At 47.3% G+C, this 15,858-nt stretch overlaps 1 long non-coding RNA gene across 1 annotated transcript in view; it reads right to left on the reverse strand.

The window, feature by feature from the left end:
• The window catches only part of LOC140384915 (uncharacterized), a 37,861-nt gene continuing 22,003 nt past the window's right edge, over positions 1 to 15,858 (reverse strand). The window contains exons 2-3 of the long non-coding RNA XR_011933213.1: positions 9,201 to 9,271; positions 1 to 198 (exon numbers count right to left, since the gene is read on the reverse strand). This is a non-coding gene — a long non-coding RNA (uncharacterized lncRNA). The remainder of the gene's footprint in view (positions 199 to 9,200; positions 9,272 to 15,858) is intronic.

Below are 15,858 nucleotides of genomic sequence, written 5' to 3' on the forward strand. Positions count from 1 at the left end.
TTTTCAAATTAAATGTTTTATTAAATAGCTACAGAATAAATTATAAATGTTTTGACGCTAGTAGTTATCTAAAATAATCATAAAAGTCATCAGGGTCTGGATCATCCCTTTTGCTACGACCAGCATTTCTTAGGAACAATGATGGAGCATTCCTTTGTTGCTTCCTTAGCTTGGGAATCATTGGTTTTATGCCATACTCTGAAAATCAAACAAAGGGTCATTGTTTCATAGATTAAGATATTTTCTGTGGCAGTGTTGAGATAGATTCCTGGAATTATCATCCAACATGGATTGTTGACATTCCCATATCAGGGGCCTCAGAGGTCACATATTGAGCTGGACTGTTTGGATTAATTGTCCTTCAACTGAGTGAGTGGCTTTCTAGGCCAGTGAAGAGTCAACCACGTTGCTGTTGGTGACATACAGGCCAGACCAGGTAAGGACTTTCTTCCTTGAAGGACATCAGTGAAGCAGATGAGTCATGGGTTTTACAACAAAGTTTTCATGGTCACCATTAGATTTTTAATTGCAGATTTTTATTGAATTCAAATTTCGCCATCTGCCATGGTGGGATTCAAACCCATGTCTTTAGGCCTCTGGATTACTCGCCCAGTGACAATACCACAATTCCACTGTCTCCCCAGCAAATGGTCAGCAAGCAACGGATTTGCTCAAAGTGCTTTCAGAGACATCTTGCATTAATGACAGAGCAGAATTCCTGACACAAAATCAGAAAGATTTCGCAGCCCAGGCAATATTTTGGGAAGGGAATTGTTGAAAACATAAGATTGTGCAAAATAATCTTGTCTCATTTAATTAAAGATGTCAAGGAAGTCAGAAGAAAAAATGCCATCCTTGCCCCTTGGGAATGTCATACAGCATGAAGGCACAAGCCACTTCAAGCCATGTCAAATAAGGAATATTTCAAACTCAACATGAGCAAAAGCGAGATCTTCCCGGTACACCCACAAGTAGGTGGGGCAGCACTAACGGGACTGCCGTTTAAACAGGCCCAACACAAGTTTCGCTACCTGGGGATCCAAATAGCCCATGACTGGAAAGGGATCCACAAATGGAACCTCACCAGTCTGACAGAGGAAGTAAAAAAGGACCTGCAAAGATGGAACACACTCCCTCGCGAGGAGAGTCCAGACGATCAAAATGAACATGCTGCCCAGGTACCTCTTCCATCCCGATCTATATCCCCAAGGCCTTTTTCAAAGCACTAGACAAACTAATCATGGCGTTCGTATGGGGGGGGGGGGGGGGAGGGGGGGAAGAATGCTAGGATCCCAAAGAAGGTCTTACAAAAAACAAAATCCAAGGGGGGGCTAGCCTTCCCAAACCTACAATTCTACCAGTGGGCGGCGACAGCCGAGCGAATAAGGGGATGGATCAAGGAGCCAGAAGGCGAATGGTGCGCGCGGAGGAGGCCTGCAGGGGGACCTCCCTCCGGGCCCTCGCCACGGCAGCACTCCCATCCTCACCCAAAAAACATTCCAGGAGCCCGGTAGGAACAGCCACCCTCCAGTCCTGGAACCAACTACGGCAGCAATTTGGCCTGACCAAAATGTCGGACAAAGCTCCCATCTGCAACAACCAGAGGTTCACACCAGCGCTGACTGACGCCACCTTCAAAAGGTGGGGACAGGACAGAAGGACACTGACAGTCAGGGACCTATACACGAACGGCAGGATCGCAACAATGGATGAACTGACAGAGAAATTCCAGCTAGCCAGGGGGAACGAGCTAAGGTACCTGCAACTCAAAAACTTCCTACGAAAGGAGACAAGGATTTACCCACAACCGCCACGACAGACATTACTGGAAGAGTTACTGGGCGCAAGCATACTCGAGAAAGGAAACTGTAGCGACATCTATGACCGACTGGTCGAGAGGGCCGACACTGTACTGGATGCAACAAGAATGAAATGGGAGGAGGACCTGGGGATCGAAATAGGGTGGGGACTCTGGAGCGAAGCACTGCTTAGGGTCAACTCCACCTCCACGTGCGAAAGGCACAGCCTGACGCAACTAAAAGTGGTACATAGAGCCCACTTAACAAGAACTCGTATGAGTAGGTTCTTCCCAAAGGTGGAGGATAGATGTGAACGGTGCCAAGGAACCCGGGCCAACCACGCCCACATGTTTTGGCCTTGCCCCAGACTTGTGGAATACTGGACAGCCTTCTTTGAGGCAATGTCCAAAGTGGTGAGGGTGGAGCCATGCCCGAAAGTGGCGGTCTTCGGGGTTTTAGATCAGCCAGATCTATTCCTGGGGAAGAGGGCAGACGCCCTTGCCTTTGCCTCCCTGATCGCCCGCCGTAGAAACCTATTCGGCTGGCAGTCAGCAGCACCATTCAAAGCTGCAGACTGGCTGTCCAACCTCTCGGAATCTCTTCAAAGGGAGAAAATCAAATTCGCCATCCGAGGGTCAGACAACGGCTTCCACAGAACGTGGGAGCCATTCACCCAATTGTTCCGGGGCCTGTTCGTGGCCAACAAACAAGCAGAAGAATAGCCAGGTAGCCAAGAATCAGGAGAAAGTAACCAAAGCATGAGAGGGAGAGATAGACCGGGAGAGGGGGGGGAAGCTAAATCTAAGAGGAAAGAAAAGCGAATTCGGGGGTGCGGGGGGGGGGGGGGGGGGCGGCGGCGGTGGAGACAGGGAACAATAGAGGAGAGCCAGGGAGGGGGGGGCGGGGGAGGGAGGCAGGGAAACGTTTACAAACTTGGCATCCACAGGAACAAAGAAAAAGGAGAATTCAGGCGGATGACGGGAGGGCCGGCTGAAGTGGAAGCGAGCCCGAGACGACAACGGCAGCGAAATCCGTCCGGGAGAAGCAAGGGACAACACCAGCACCAGACCATTTGAGTATTGCCCTCCGTAATTGTCTCTCCGGCACCCAAATATATATCTCACGCCCCCCCCCCCCCCCCCCCCAACAAACAGATGCCTACTTATGTGTATAAATAATTTTGCCAAGTTTACAGTACTCAGCTGTTGCTGAGTGGGTGCATAATACCCTACCAGTTACTTTATTTGATTTTGTATTTCTCTCGTGTTGTTACTATTTTTTCTTTTTTTTCCCTTTGTGATTTGTGTGTGTATGCCCTTTTCTTCCCCTCTCTGCCTCTCTCTCTCTATCTATCTCTCTCTCTCTCTCTCTCTCTCTCTATATATATATATATATATATATATATATATATAATATATATATATATATCATATCCTGTGCACATAACAGCAAATATACTTTGTTCAAAAACCCAATAAAAAACATTTATAAAAAAAAAAGGAATATTTCCATATTTTGTTAAAACACATTTCACAAGCGAAAGTGTGAGCCTTCTCATTGAATTTGCAGTGACTGCAGTGGTTTAAGCACATGATAGAATAGTACACGGCTGGCACATTCCTGTTTTTAAAATATATTAGTAACTCAGAAATATTTATGTTCAATGATTGATGTACATGTTCCTTTGCCTGCAAACGTCACTGCTCCCCGTATAGATTCCCTGCTCATGGCCTTTTCATGCTCAACCGCTGACCTCTTCTACATCCCAGCTCATGTCTTTCAATCTTCCATCTCAAGCATTTCTATGTATTTCCCTGGGTCTTTTCTCTGATATTCATGGCACAGGTTTCTGTTTTTTTAGCCCTGCTGTTTGGTACCTATCCTCCTTTTATTTTGTTTCCTATCCTTCTTGATCTTTGTACCGAGGAATGTTAAGCATCCAATCTTCTCTTTATTGAGCCAAGTCTAAGTTGTTGCCACTACATCATATGTGCTGGTAATCACCGGCACATTGAAAATGCCTTTTCACAAATCTATGTTTTTCATCAATGCATTCAGTCAGACCTGGAACTTTTCGATGACTGAACCAGGTGTATTTCTCCTCTTGTGGTGAAGTGCTCGGTTTTGCAGTGCAATGTGTTCAGAAGCATGTATCTCTGGCTAATTTGCCCCATAGCTGAGATGACCTAACTTAGCACTAACTGGTGAACTTCCTGATCTGTTTTAGATACTGAGCTATTGATGAAGCAACGACCTAGGTGCTCTGTTCGTGATTAATAATAAATTTTCCCCCAGGGAATATTTTTGCACATTAATTGTTTGAATTAAGGGGCAACTTTGCGCAGCCAATCCACCTACCTTGTACATCTTTGGGTTGGGGGCGTGAGACTCACGGGGAGAATGTGTAACCTCCACACGGACAGTGACCTGGGGCTGGGATCGAACCCAGGACCTCAGCGCCATGAGGCAGCAATGCTAATCACTGCACCACCGTACCACCCCGGTATATCATCCCGCAGAGAGCAGAAGAGCGGAGTTGCTCATTGGCTGTTGCAAGAGAAATTTGCGTACCTCCGTTGTGGTCACCCTAACTTGAAGGTGGTTTGTGGAGGAGCTGTTGTCAAGTGACACTTAAACCCAAAACACTTCTTCAGTGTTTCCCTCCCTACCCCCTCCTCTAACCAAAAAAAAAACCAACCGCTGTAAAAATCAAGAGGAAGGCTCGAGGTCAGGTAGAAGTAGAAAGAAGTTGAACTGTGACACCACAGCCTGCAGGTAAGGGATTGGCTGGTGACTGGTAAGTAGTTTTTCTTTTATTTTCCCTCAGATGTTATCGTGCAGGGCGCAGAGGTTGCTGAGTGAGTGCTCGCTGAGAAGGGGAGTGAATAACAGATAAGCTCTTTCTTTCTTTTTCTTTTTTTATCTAGAGGGGATGGCAGGGAAGGTAGTGCAATGTTCCTCCTGCAGAATGTTTGAGGTGAGGGAGGCCGACAGTGTCCCTGCTGATTTCATCTGTGGGAAGTGCACCCATCTCCAGCTCCTCCGAAACCGCGTTAGGGAACTGGAGCTGGATGAACTTCGGATCATTCGGGAGGCAGAGGTGGTCATAGATAGAAGCTTCAGGGATGTAGTTACTCCGAAAAATAAAGATAGATGGGTGACGGTGAGAGGGGCTGGGAGGAAGCAGTCAGTACAGGGATCCCCTGTGGTCGTTCCCCTTAGTAACAAGTATACCGCTTTGGATACTGTTGGGGGGGGGGGGGGGGAGAGTTACCAGGGGTAAGCCATGGGGTGCAGGTCTCTGGCACAGAGTCTGTCCCTGTTGCTCAGAAGGGAAGGGGGGAGAGGAGTAGAGCATTAGTCATTGGAGACTCCATAGTTAGGGGGATAGATAGGAGATTCTGTGGGAACGAGAGAGACTCGCGGTTGGTGTGTTGCCTCCCAGGTGCCAGGGTGCGTGATGTCTCGGATCGTGTTTTCGGGATCCTTCAGGGGGAGGGGGAGCAGCCCCAAGTCGTGGTCCTCATAGGTACCAACGACATAGGTAGGAAAAGGGATATGGATGTAAGGCAGGAATTCAGGGAGCTAGGGTGGAAACCTAGATCTAGGACAAACAGAGTTATTATTTCTGGGTTGTTACCCGTGCCACGTGATAGCGAGATGAGGAATAGGGAAAGAGAGGAGTTGAATGCGTGGCTACAGGGATGGTGCAGGAGGGAGGGTTTCAGATTTCTGGATAATTGGGGCTCATTCTGGGGTCGGTGGGACTTCTACAAATGGGATGGTCTACACCTGGACCAGAGGGGTACCAATATCCTGGGGGGGAAATTTGCTCATGCTCTTCAGGAGGGTTTAAACTAGTTCAGCAGGGGCTTGGGAACCTGAATTGTAGCTCCAGTATACAGGAGGTTGAGAGTAGTGAGGTCATGAGTAAGGTTTTAAAGTTGCAGGAGTGTACTGGCAGGCAGGAAGGTGGGTTAAAGTGTGTCTTTTTCAATGCCAGGAGCATCCGGAATAAGGTGGGTGAACTTGCGGCATGGGTTGGTACCTGGGACTTCGATGTTGTGGCCATTTCGGAGACATGGATAGAGCAGGGACAGGAATGGCTGTTGGAGGTGCCGGGGTTTAGATATTTCAGTAAGCTCCGGGAAGGTGGTAAAAGAGGGGGAGGGGTGGCATTGTTTGTCAAGGACAGTATTACGGTGGCAAAAAGGACGTTTGATGAGGACTCGTCGATTGAGGTAGTATGGGCTGAGGTTAGAAACAGGAAAGGAGAGGTCACCCTGTTTGGGGTTTTCTATAGGCCTCCGAAAAGTTCCAGAGATGTAGAGGAAAGGATTGCAAAGATGATTCTGGATAGGAGCGAAAGCAACAGGGTAGTTGTTATGGGGGACTTTAACTTTCCAAATATTGACTGGAAACGCTATAGTTCAAGTACTTTAGATGGGTCCGTTTTTGTCCAATGTGTGCAGGAGGGTTTCCTGACACAGTATGTAGATAGGCCAACGAGAGGCGAGGCCATATTGGATTTGGTACTGGGTAATGAACCAGGACAGGTGTTAGATTTGGAGGTAGGTGAGCACTTTGGTGATAGTGACCACAATTCGATTACGTTTACTTTAGTGATGGAAAGGGATAGGTATATACCGCAAGGCAAGAGTTATACCTGGGGGAAAGGCAATTATGATGCGATGAGGCAAGTCTTAGGATGCATCAGATGGAGAGGAAAACTGCAGGGAATGGGCACAATGGAAATGTGGAGCTTGTTCAAGGAACAGCTACTGCGTGTCCTTGATAAGTATGTACCTGTCAGGCAGGGAGGAAGTGGTCGAGCAAGGGAACCGTGGTTTACTAAGGCAGTCAAAACACTTGTCAAGAGGAAGGAGGCTTATGTAAAGGTGACACATGAAGGTTCAGTAAGGGTGCTCGAGAGTTACAAGTTAGATAGGAAGGACCTAAAGAGAGAGCTAAGAAGAGCCAGGAGGGGACATGAGAGGTCTTTGGCAGGTAGGATCAAGGATAACCCTAAAGCTTTCTATAGATACGTCAGGAATAAAAGAATGACTAGGCTAAGAGTAGGGCCAGTCAAGGACAGTAGTGGGAAGTTGTGCTTGGAGTCCGAGGAGATAGTAGAGGTGCTAAATGAATATTTTTCATCAGTATTCACACAGGAAAAATACAATGTTGTCGAGGAGAATACTGAGATTCAGGCTACTAGACTAGAAGGGCTTGAGGTTCATAAGGAGGAGGTGTTAACAATTCTGGAAAGGATGAAAATAGATAAGTCCCCTGGGCCGAATGGGATTTATCCTAGGATTCTCTGGGAAGCTAGGGAGGAGATTGCTGAGCCTTTGGCTTTGATCTTTAAGTCATCTTTGGCAACAGGAATAGTGCCAGAAGACTGGAGGATAGCAAATGTTGTCCCCTTGTTCAAGAAGGGGAGTAGAGACAACCCCGGTAACTATAGACCAGTGAGCCTTACTTCTGTTGTGGGCAAAATCTTGGAAAGGTTTATAAGAGATAGGGTGTATAATCATCTGGAAAGGAGTAATTTGATTAGACATAGTCAACACAGTTTCGTGAAGGGTAGGTCGTGCCTCACAAACCTTATTGAGTTCTTTGAGAAGGTGACCAAACAGGTGGATGAGGGTAAAGCAGTTGATGTGGTGTATATGGATTTCAGTAAAGCGTTTGATAAGGTTCCCCACGGTAGACTACTGCAGAAAATACGGAAGCATGGGATTCAGGGAGATTTAGCAGTTTGGATCAGAAATTGGCTAGCTGGAAGAAAACAAAGGGTGGTGGTTGATGGGAAGTGTTCAGACTGGAGTCCAGTTACTAGTGGTGTACCACAAGGATCTGTTTTGGGGCCACTGCTGTTTGTCATTTTTATAAATGACCTGGAGGAGGGCGTAGAAGGATGGGTGAGTAAATTTGCAGATGACACTAAAGTCGGTGGAGTTGTGGACAGTGCAGAAGGATGTTACAAGTTACAGAGGGACATAGATAAGCTGCAGTGCTGGGCTGAGAGGTGGCAAATGGAGTTTAATGCAGAAAAGTGTGAGGTGATTAATTTTGGAAGGAATAACAGGAAGACAGAGTACTGGGCTAATGGTAAGATTCTTGGCAGTGTGGATGAGCAGAGAGATCTCGGTGTCCATGTACATAGATCCCTGAAAGTTGCCACTCAGGTTGAGAGGTTTGTTAAGAAGGCGTACGGTGTGTTAGTTTTTATTGGTAGAGGGATTGAGTTTCGGAGCCATGAGGTCATGTTGCAGCTGTACAAAACTCTGGTGCGGCCGCATTTGGAGTATTGCATGCAATTCTGGTCGCCGCATTATTGGAAGGATGTGGAAGCATTGGAAAGGGTGCAGAGGAGATTTACCAGAATGTTGCCCGGTATGGAGGGAAGATCTTATGAGGAAAGGCTGAGGGACTTGAGGCTGTTTTCGTTAGAGAGAAGAAGGTTAAGAGGTGACTTAATTGAGGCATACAAGATGATCAGAGAATTGGATAGGGTGGACAGTGAGAGCCTTTTTCCTCGGATGGTGATGTGTAGCACGAGGGGACATAGCTTTAAATTTAGGGGTGATAGATATAAGACAGATGTCAGAGGTAGGTTCTTTACTCAGAGAGTAGTAAGGGTGTGGCATGCCCTGCCTGCAACAGTCGTGGACTCGCCAACACTAAGGGTATTCAAATGGTCATTGGATAAGACATATGGACGATAAGGAAATAGTGTAGATGGGATTTAGAGTGGTCTCACAGGTCGGTGCAACATTGAGGACCGAAGGGCCTGTACTGCGCTGTAAAGTTTTATGTTCTATCTGATGGTGCAGCTGAACTGCTCACTTGGCCATAAAGTCAGCACCGACCTTTCAGAAGAACACTACCCAGGTCCACTTCCCTATCCTCGTCTGCATATCCCTGGACAATAAGGGAAATTTTGTATAGTCAATCCATCTAATGCGCACATGTTTAGACTGTGGGTAGAAACCAGAGGAAGCCCACACAGACATGGGGAGAACATGCAAACTCCACACAAGGCCTGAATTGAACCCAGGTCCCTGGTGCTGTGAGGCAACAGTGCTAACCACTGTGCCATCACCCATACCTATTCTGATAGGGGAATGCGGATAGGGGAATGGACTAATTCAGGGAGGCGGTTACCTGGTCTCCCGGCCGATATTTATCCCCTAACTAATATCTTGTAAAACAGATTATTTGGTCATTATCCCATTGTTGTTTGTGGGAGGTTGCTGTGTGCTGATTGGTGCCATGTTTCTTGTATTACAGAGTTGACTACACTTCAAAAATACATCATTGGCTGTAAATGCTTTGTGACATCCTGAGGTCATGAGAGGCACAACAAAAATGAAAGGAAGCAAAAGTTGACGTTACCATCCAAATATCCAAAGTGTTCTCTTGGATGATTCAAGTCCATTACATTCCCAATACTTTCTTTCTTCACTCTGATAGTGAAATGGAGAAATAAATAGCACATAAATTAGGCGAGTTCTACACCATTCCATATAACTTTAATCTTTGGTAAATAGACATTAAATTTAATTGATTCCTACAAACACTGATAGCATACCGTTTCAGTGTGACCATTTCACCTGAATCAAAAAGAATCGCGAGAAGTAAGAGACAGTTGAGACAAAGTCTCTTGAAACAATTGTGTTTTTTAGGAATGAGAGCACTCATTATTCCTTTAAAGTGAGTTTAGAATCAAAATATATACAAGAGTTAACTAACAAGGGCATTAAATCACAGAATTTTACACACAATATAATATCAACACAAATAAAATACAGCCCTGCCCAGGAAAGTGACGTTCAAACTTTAAATAGAATCATTTGAAAAGATGATCACCAGAACATAATTGTATATGCAATTATGATGTCACTCTTTGTGATGCATAAACATTTGTTATTTTTACAAAGGATTGATTGTTAAAAGTTCCACCATGATAAAATACACACCCACTGATGTATTGGCGTTTAGAAACAAAGTGAGATAATGGTCAAGTAAGGACTTGTATTCAAAAGCAAGCCCTTAACTCCTGTTGTACAGAAGTTGTTGTGTATTGTACTTGGGGGGTAAAAGAATGGAATGCTGAAGCACGTGGGGTGGAACACAATGATCAACAGAGGTTTATTAGATAGCTGTGACTAGACTCTCAAAGTGACCATGCAACAACACACCAACAACCCACATATATAAACATCCCTTCCTCTTTACTTTTAAGGTCCAATACAAGAAATAAGTAGTACTTTTACACAGTCATTAAAACATATACACAAGGGCAGGCATTAAATCATTGCACATTAGTAATACAGTTAATAGGAAAGTAGATCTGGCGGGCATCTATTCTGCACCGGTTGCCTGTGCACTTCAGGGATTTGGTTGTTCCTGACCTTGAAGGTAGTCTTAGGATCTTCAGAGGATGCCTCTGCCCTGCAAGTTGTTACAGTCTCTTTTGCAGATGGAAGATAAGCAGCAGCAGGGGATTCTTCAACAATCTCTGCTTTTGCAGATTGACCAGAAGTCGCAGTCGTACAATCTGGTTGTGTGGATGGTGTTTCCTCCTGAGGTAATTCTGGCATACACTGGTGCTGGCACATTGATGCATTATGATAACATCTGATATGTGTGTCATCCCACACTGGTTCATCTTCAGGAGATAGGGCTAGATTGAGCCAATACAGTTGCAGCAACCCACTTCTTTCGAGTGGTGTAGCTGCGCACCAACATTTGCTTTCCTTGTTGAAACAAGCATCTTTTCGAGTTACCTTCTTTTCTCAAGATTTGTGACTGCTGATTGTGTTCATCTCAAACATCTCCTGCAGTAAGAGTACATCAAATGTAGTTCTCCACTTCCTCTTCTGTACTAGTAAGGTTGGGGGACTTTTAAGCAATCACACATGTGGTGTTGCGATACGTTGATAAGAAACTGTTTTGATGGCCATATCATGAACCTTGCTCCATGGAGGATTTCAGTGCATGCTTCAAGGATTGGACAAACCTTTTGCTAAACAATTTGTGGATAGTTGGTAAGGTCCTGATTTTATATGTTGGTTACTACTCATCTTTAAATACTTATCGAACACATGAGCTGTGAGCTGTACTTGTGGTGATATGAATGTGCACATCAATGTATGTAGTTATCAGTATGACTCCGACCAGCAGGTGGTGATAGAGATCTATCGTGTGACGAAAGAGAGGGAGTCGGCAATTGATCGTAAGTCGTACTAAAGGACAATCGCACTAGAAGTACCTCCAGGAGAATTCACTGAACTCCATTATTAGTTACCATTTGTATTATAGTTCGTTAGTTGCCTTTCCACGTGTTCATTTTGTTAATAAATTATCTTACTAGTCAAAGAATTAGATGTTCTGTGTTGATCTTTACCATTGCCAGAATACTGAACATAACATGGTACCAAGAGTGTCGAACAATTTATTTTATTAATTTTGAGTACCCAATTCATTTTTTCCAATTAAGGGGCAATTTAGTGTGGCCAATCGACCTACCCTACACATCTTTGGGTTGTGGGGGCAAAACCCATGCAAACACAGGAAGAATGTGCTAACTCCACACAGACAGTGACCCAGGTCCGGGATCGAAACTGGGACCTCGATGCCGTGAGGCAGCAGTGCTATCCACTGCACTACTGTGCTGCCCCTGACTGTCGAAAAGTTGAAGATAACAACGGAAAAGACTGGATGAAACAGGCTGAAGAAAGAAAAAAGAAAATTCTTCTGCCTACCTGTATAGAACCTGTATAGAACTGTTCAGCTGTATAGAACCTTAGTTAGGCCACACTTGGAGTATAGTGTTCAATTCTGGTCGCCACACTACCAAAAGGATGTGGAGGCTTTAGAGAGGGTGCAGAAGAGATTTACCAGAATGTTGCCTGGTATGGAGGGCATTAGCTATGAGGAGCGGTTGAATAAACTCTGTTTGTTCTCACTGCAACGAAGGAGGTTGAGGGGAGACCTGATAGAGGTCTACAAAATTATGAGGGGCATAGACAGAGTGGATAGTCAGAGGCTTTCCCCTGGGGTAGAGGGGTCAATTACTAGGGGGCATAGGTTTAAGGTGAGAGGGGCAAGGTTTAGAGTAGATGTACGAGGCAAGTTTTTTACGCAGAGGGTAGTGGGTGTCTGGAACTCGCTACCGGAGGAGGTGGTGGAAGCAGGGACAATAGTGACATTTAAGGAGCATCTTGACAAATACATGAATAGGATGGGAATAGAGGGATACGGACCCAGGAAGTGTAGAAGATTGTAGTTTAGTCAGGCAGCATGGTCGGCATGGGCTTGGAGGGCCAAAGGGCCTGTTCCTGTGCTGTACATTTCTTTGTTCTTTGCTCTTTGTACCTGGTAAACTATGGACAACTGGAACTCAAAGCACAGAAAGACTGTGAAGTGAGAGATGGAAGGTTTGAAGGCACCTCACCAGCCTCACGTCACCAGTAATGTAGATGAGAATTGACGTGTTTTTAAGCAGCAATTCAGATTCTATGTTGCAGCCCTTGGCCTGCAGGTACAGCCTGACGAGAGGCTTATTGCGTTGCTGCTCATGGAAGCAATAGAGACTTAATATCTTCACGTTCGACGCTGAAAGTGGAAAGCAAGAGCTTAGATGAAGTAATAAAGTACTTTGATCGCTATTTCTCCCCAAAGAAAAATTAAACATTTGAGCGTTATACTTTTGGCATGCACACTCAGACAATGGGTGAATCTTTCGATAGTTTTCTAACCAACTTGCGGTTGAAGATGCAGTTGTGCAATTTTAGTACTTAAAGTCATCGATGATCTGCGATCAGATCGTGTTCGGGATATCAAATGACAAGGTACATGGGAGACTATTAAGGGAAGATGTGCATCAACTGGAAAACGCTGTCAATATTTGTCATGCCTGCGGGCTAGCTGCACAGCAGATTATCGTGGTCAATCTGAAACATTTTGCCAGTGTGGCAGAAGACGTCAGTGCCATAAGCACTGTGATGCAGTCAAAAAAGAAACGTGGTCTCAGTGCAGGTGGCCATTTTGAGTGGCCGACCAGATCCGCCATTTTGTGCCAAAAAGGCGACAAATCGACATTTGCCGCGGCGATGTCGTGCGCTTGGAAAGGTGTGTTACAAGTATGGAAGAACAAATCACTTTGCTAGGTGATGTCTCTCATTTTAAAAAAAATAATAATTTTATTCAAACTTTTTCACAGATTATCACAACAGAAAAATAGAAACCACCCCCCCTTTACACAAATAGTAAAACAACCAGAACAATAGTGCATAAATAAACAAATCAACGTTAAACAGTAAACAATAGTGCATCCCCTACCAGACATGAACTTACCCCCCCCCCCCGGGTTGCTGCTGCTGCTGACCATCTCCTAACACTCCGCCAGGAAGTCTAGGAACGGCTGCCACCGCCTGAAGAACCCTTGCACAGATCCCCTTAAGGCAAATTTCACCTTCTCCAATTTAATAAACCCTGCCATGTCGTTATCCAGGATTCCACACTTGGGGGCCTCGCATCCACTGAAGCAGAATCCTTCGCCGGGCTACCAGGGACGCAAAGGCCAGAATACCGGCCTCTTTCGCCTCCTGCACTCCCGGCTCGTCCAACACCCCAAATATTGCGAGCCCCCAGCTAAGCCTAACCCTGGAATTCACTACCCTTGACACCATCCTCGCTACGCCCCTCCAGAACTCCTCCAACGCTGGACATGCCCACATGTGGGTGTGGTTTGCTGGGCTCCCCGAACACCTCGCACATCTGTCCTCACTCCCAAAAAAACGGCTTAGCCTTACCCCGGTCATGTGCGCCCTGTGCAGCACCTTAAATTGTATCAGGCTGAGCCTCGCGCAAGAGGAGGAAGAGTTTACCCTTCCCAGTGCATCCACCCACATACCCTCGTCGATATCCTCCCCCAGCTCCTCCTCCCACTTACCTTTTAACTCCTCCGCCGAGGCCTCCTCCTCCTGCATCACCTGATAAGTTGCCGAGATCCTACCCTCTCCAACCCACACCCCCAAAAGCACCCTGTCCTGGACCCTGCGCGCCGGCAGCAGCGGAAACTCTACCACCTGTCACTTAACGAACGCCCTTACCTGCATATATTTAAAAGCATTTCCAGGGGGGAGTCTGAATTTCTCTTCCAGCACCTCAAGGCTCGCAAACTACCCATCTATGAACAGGTCCCCCATTCTCCTAATACCTGCCCTGCACCAACTCAAGAACCCCCATCCATTTTCCCCGGGTCAAACCGATTGTTCTCCCGTATCGGGGACCACACCGAAGCCCCCACCTCCCTCCTGTGGCATCTCCATTGCCCCCAGATTTTGAGGGATGCCGCTAGCACCGGGCTCGCGGTGTACTTCGTCGGAGGAGGCGGCAGCGGTGCCGTCACCAGCGCCCCCAGGCTCGTGCCCACCCAGGACACCATCTCCAGCCTCCTCCATGTTGCCCCCTCCCCCTCCATTACCCACTTACGTATCATCGCCACGTTGGCAGCCCAATAGTACCCACATATGTTTGGCAATGCTAACCCCACCCCCCTGTCCCTGCTCCGCTTCAAGAACACCCTTCTCACCCTCGGGGTCTTCTTCGCCCATACGAACCCCATAATACTCCTGTTAACCTGCTTAAAGAGGGCCTTAGGGATCAGGATGGGGAGGCACTGAAACAAAAACAAAAACCTCGGGAACACCGCCATTTTAACCGACTGCACCCTACCCGCCAGGGAGAGCGGCAGCATATCCCACCTTTTGAACTCCTCCATTTGCTCCACCAGCCTCGTTAAGTTGAGCTTCGTAAAGAGCAGGGGGCAGAGTGGACACCCCTGCCTCGTCCCTCGGTATAGCCGGAAATATTCTGACCTCCTCCTGTTCATGGCCACACTCGCGACCGGGGCCTCGTACAGCAACCTCACCCAGCTGACGAACCCCTTCCCGAACCCAAACCTCCTCAACACCTCCCACAGGTACCCCTACTCCACCCTATCAAAGGCCTTCTCCGCGTCCATAGCCGCAACTATCTCCGCCTCCCTCTCCACCGCCGGCATCATAATTACATTCAGGAGCCTACATACGTTGGTATTCAACTGCCTCCCTTTCACAAAACCCGTCTGATCCTCGTGTATGACCCCCCGGAACACAGTCCTCAATCCTCATGGCCAATACCTTTGCTAGCAGTTTTGCATCCACATTAAGGAATGAAATCGGCCTATACGATCCGCACTGTACGGGGTGCTTGTCCCGCTTCAGAATTAGAAAAATCAGCACCCTAGACATCGTCGGGGGCAGGACCCCCCCTCCCTTGCCTCGTTGAAAGTCCTTACCAGCAGCGGGTCCATAAGGTCCACGTACTTCCTATAGAATTCCACCGAGAACCCATCTGGCCCCGGTGCCTTCCCCACCTGCATACTACCCAGTCCCTTGACCAGTTCCTCCAACCCAGCCCAGCCACCTGCCCTTCCTCTACCCTCGGGAACCTCAGCCGGTCTAGAAAGCGACCCATCCCCCCCTCCTCCGATGGGGGCTCGGACCGATACAGACCCTCATAAAAATCCCTGAGGACCCCATTAATACCCACCGCACCTAGCACCGTGCTCCCCCCTCCATCCCTAACTCCCCCGATCTCCCTCGCTGACTCCCGCTTCCGAAGCTGGTGTGCCAGCATCCGGCTAGCCTTCTCTCCGTACTCGTACTCGTACCCCGCCCGTTGCGCCTTCCTCCACTCCACCTCCGCATTCCTGGTGGTCAACAGGTCGAACTCAGCCTGGAGGCTTCATCGCTCCTTGAGTAGTCACTCCTCGGGGGCCTCTGAATACCTCCTATCCACCCTTACCATCTCCACCACTAGCCTCTCCCACTCTCTCCTCTCCTTCCCCTCTCTGTGGGCCCTAATGGAGATCAACTCACCCCTGATCACCGCCTTCAGCGTCTCCCAGACCACCCCTATCTGCACCTCCCCATTATCATTGGCCTCCAGGTACCTTTCTATACACCCCCGGACCCGTCCGCTCACCTCCTCGTCCGCCAAC

This window comes from Scyliorhinus torazame, chromosome 10, assembly GCF_047496885.1.
Source record: "Scyliorhinus torazame isolate Kashiwa2021f chromosome 10, sScyTor2.1, whole genome shotgun sequence".
Taxonomy (NCBI): Eukaryota; Metazoa; Chordata; class Chondrichthyes; order Carcharhiniformes; family Scyliorhinidae; genus Scyliorhinus; species Scyliorhinus torazame.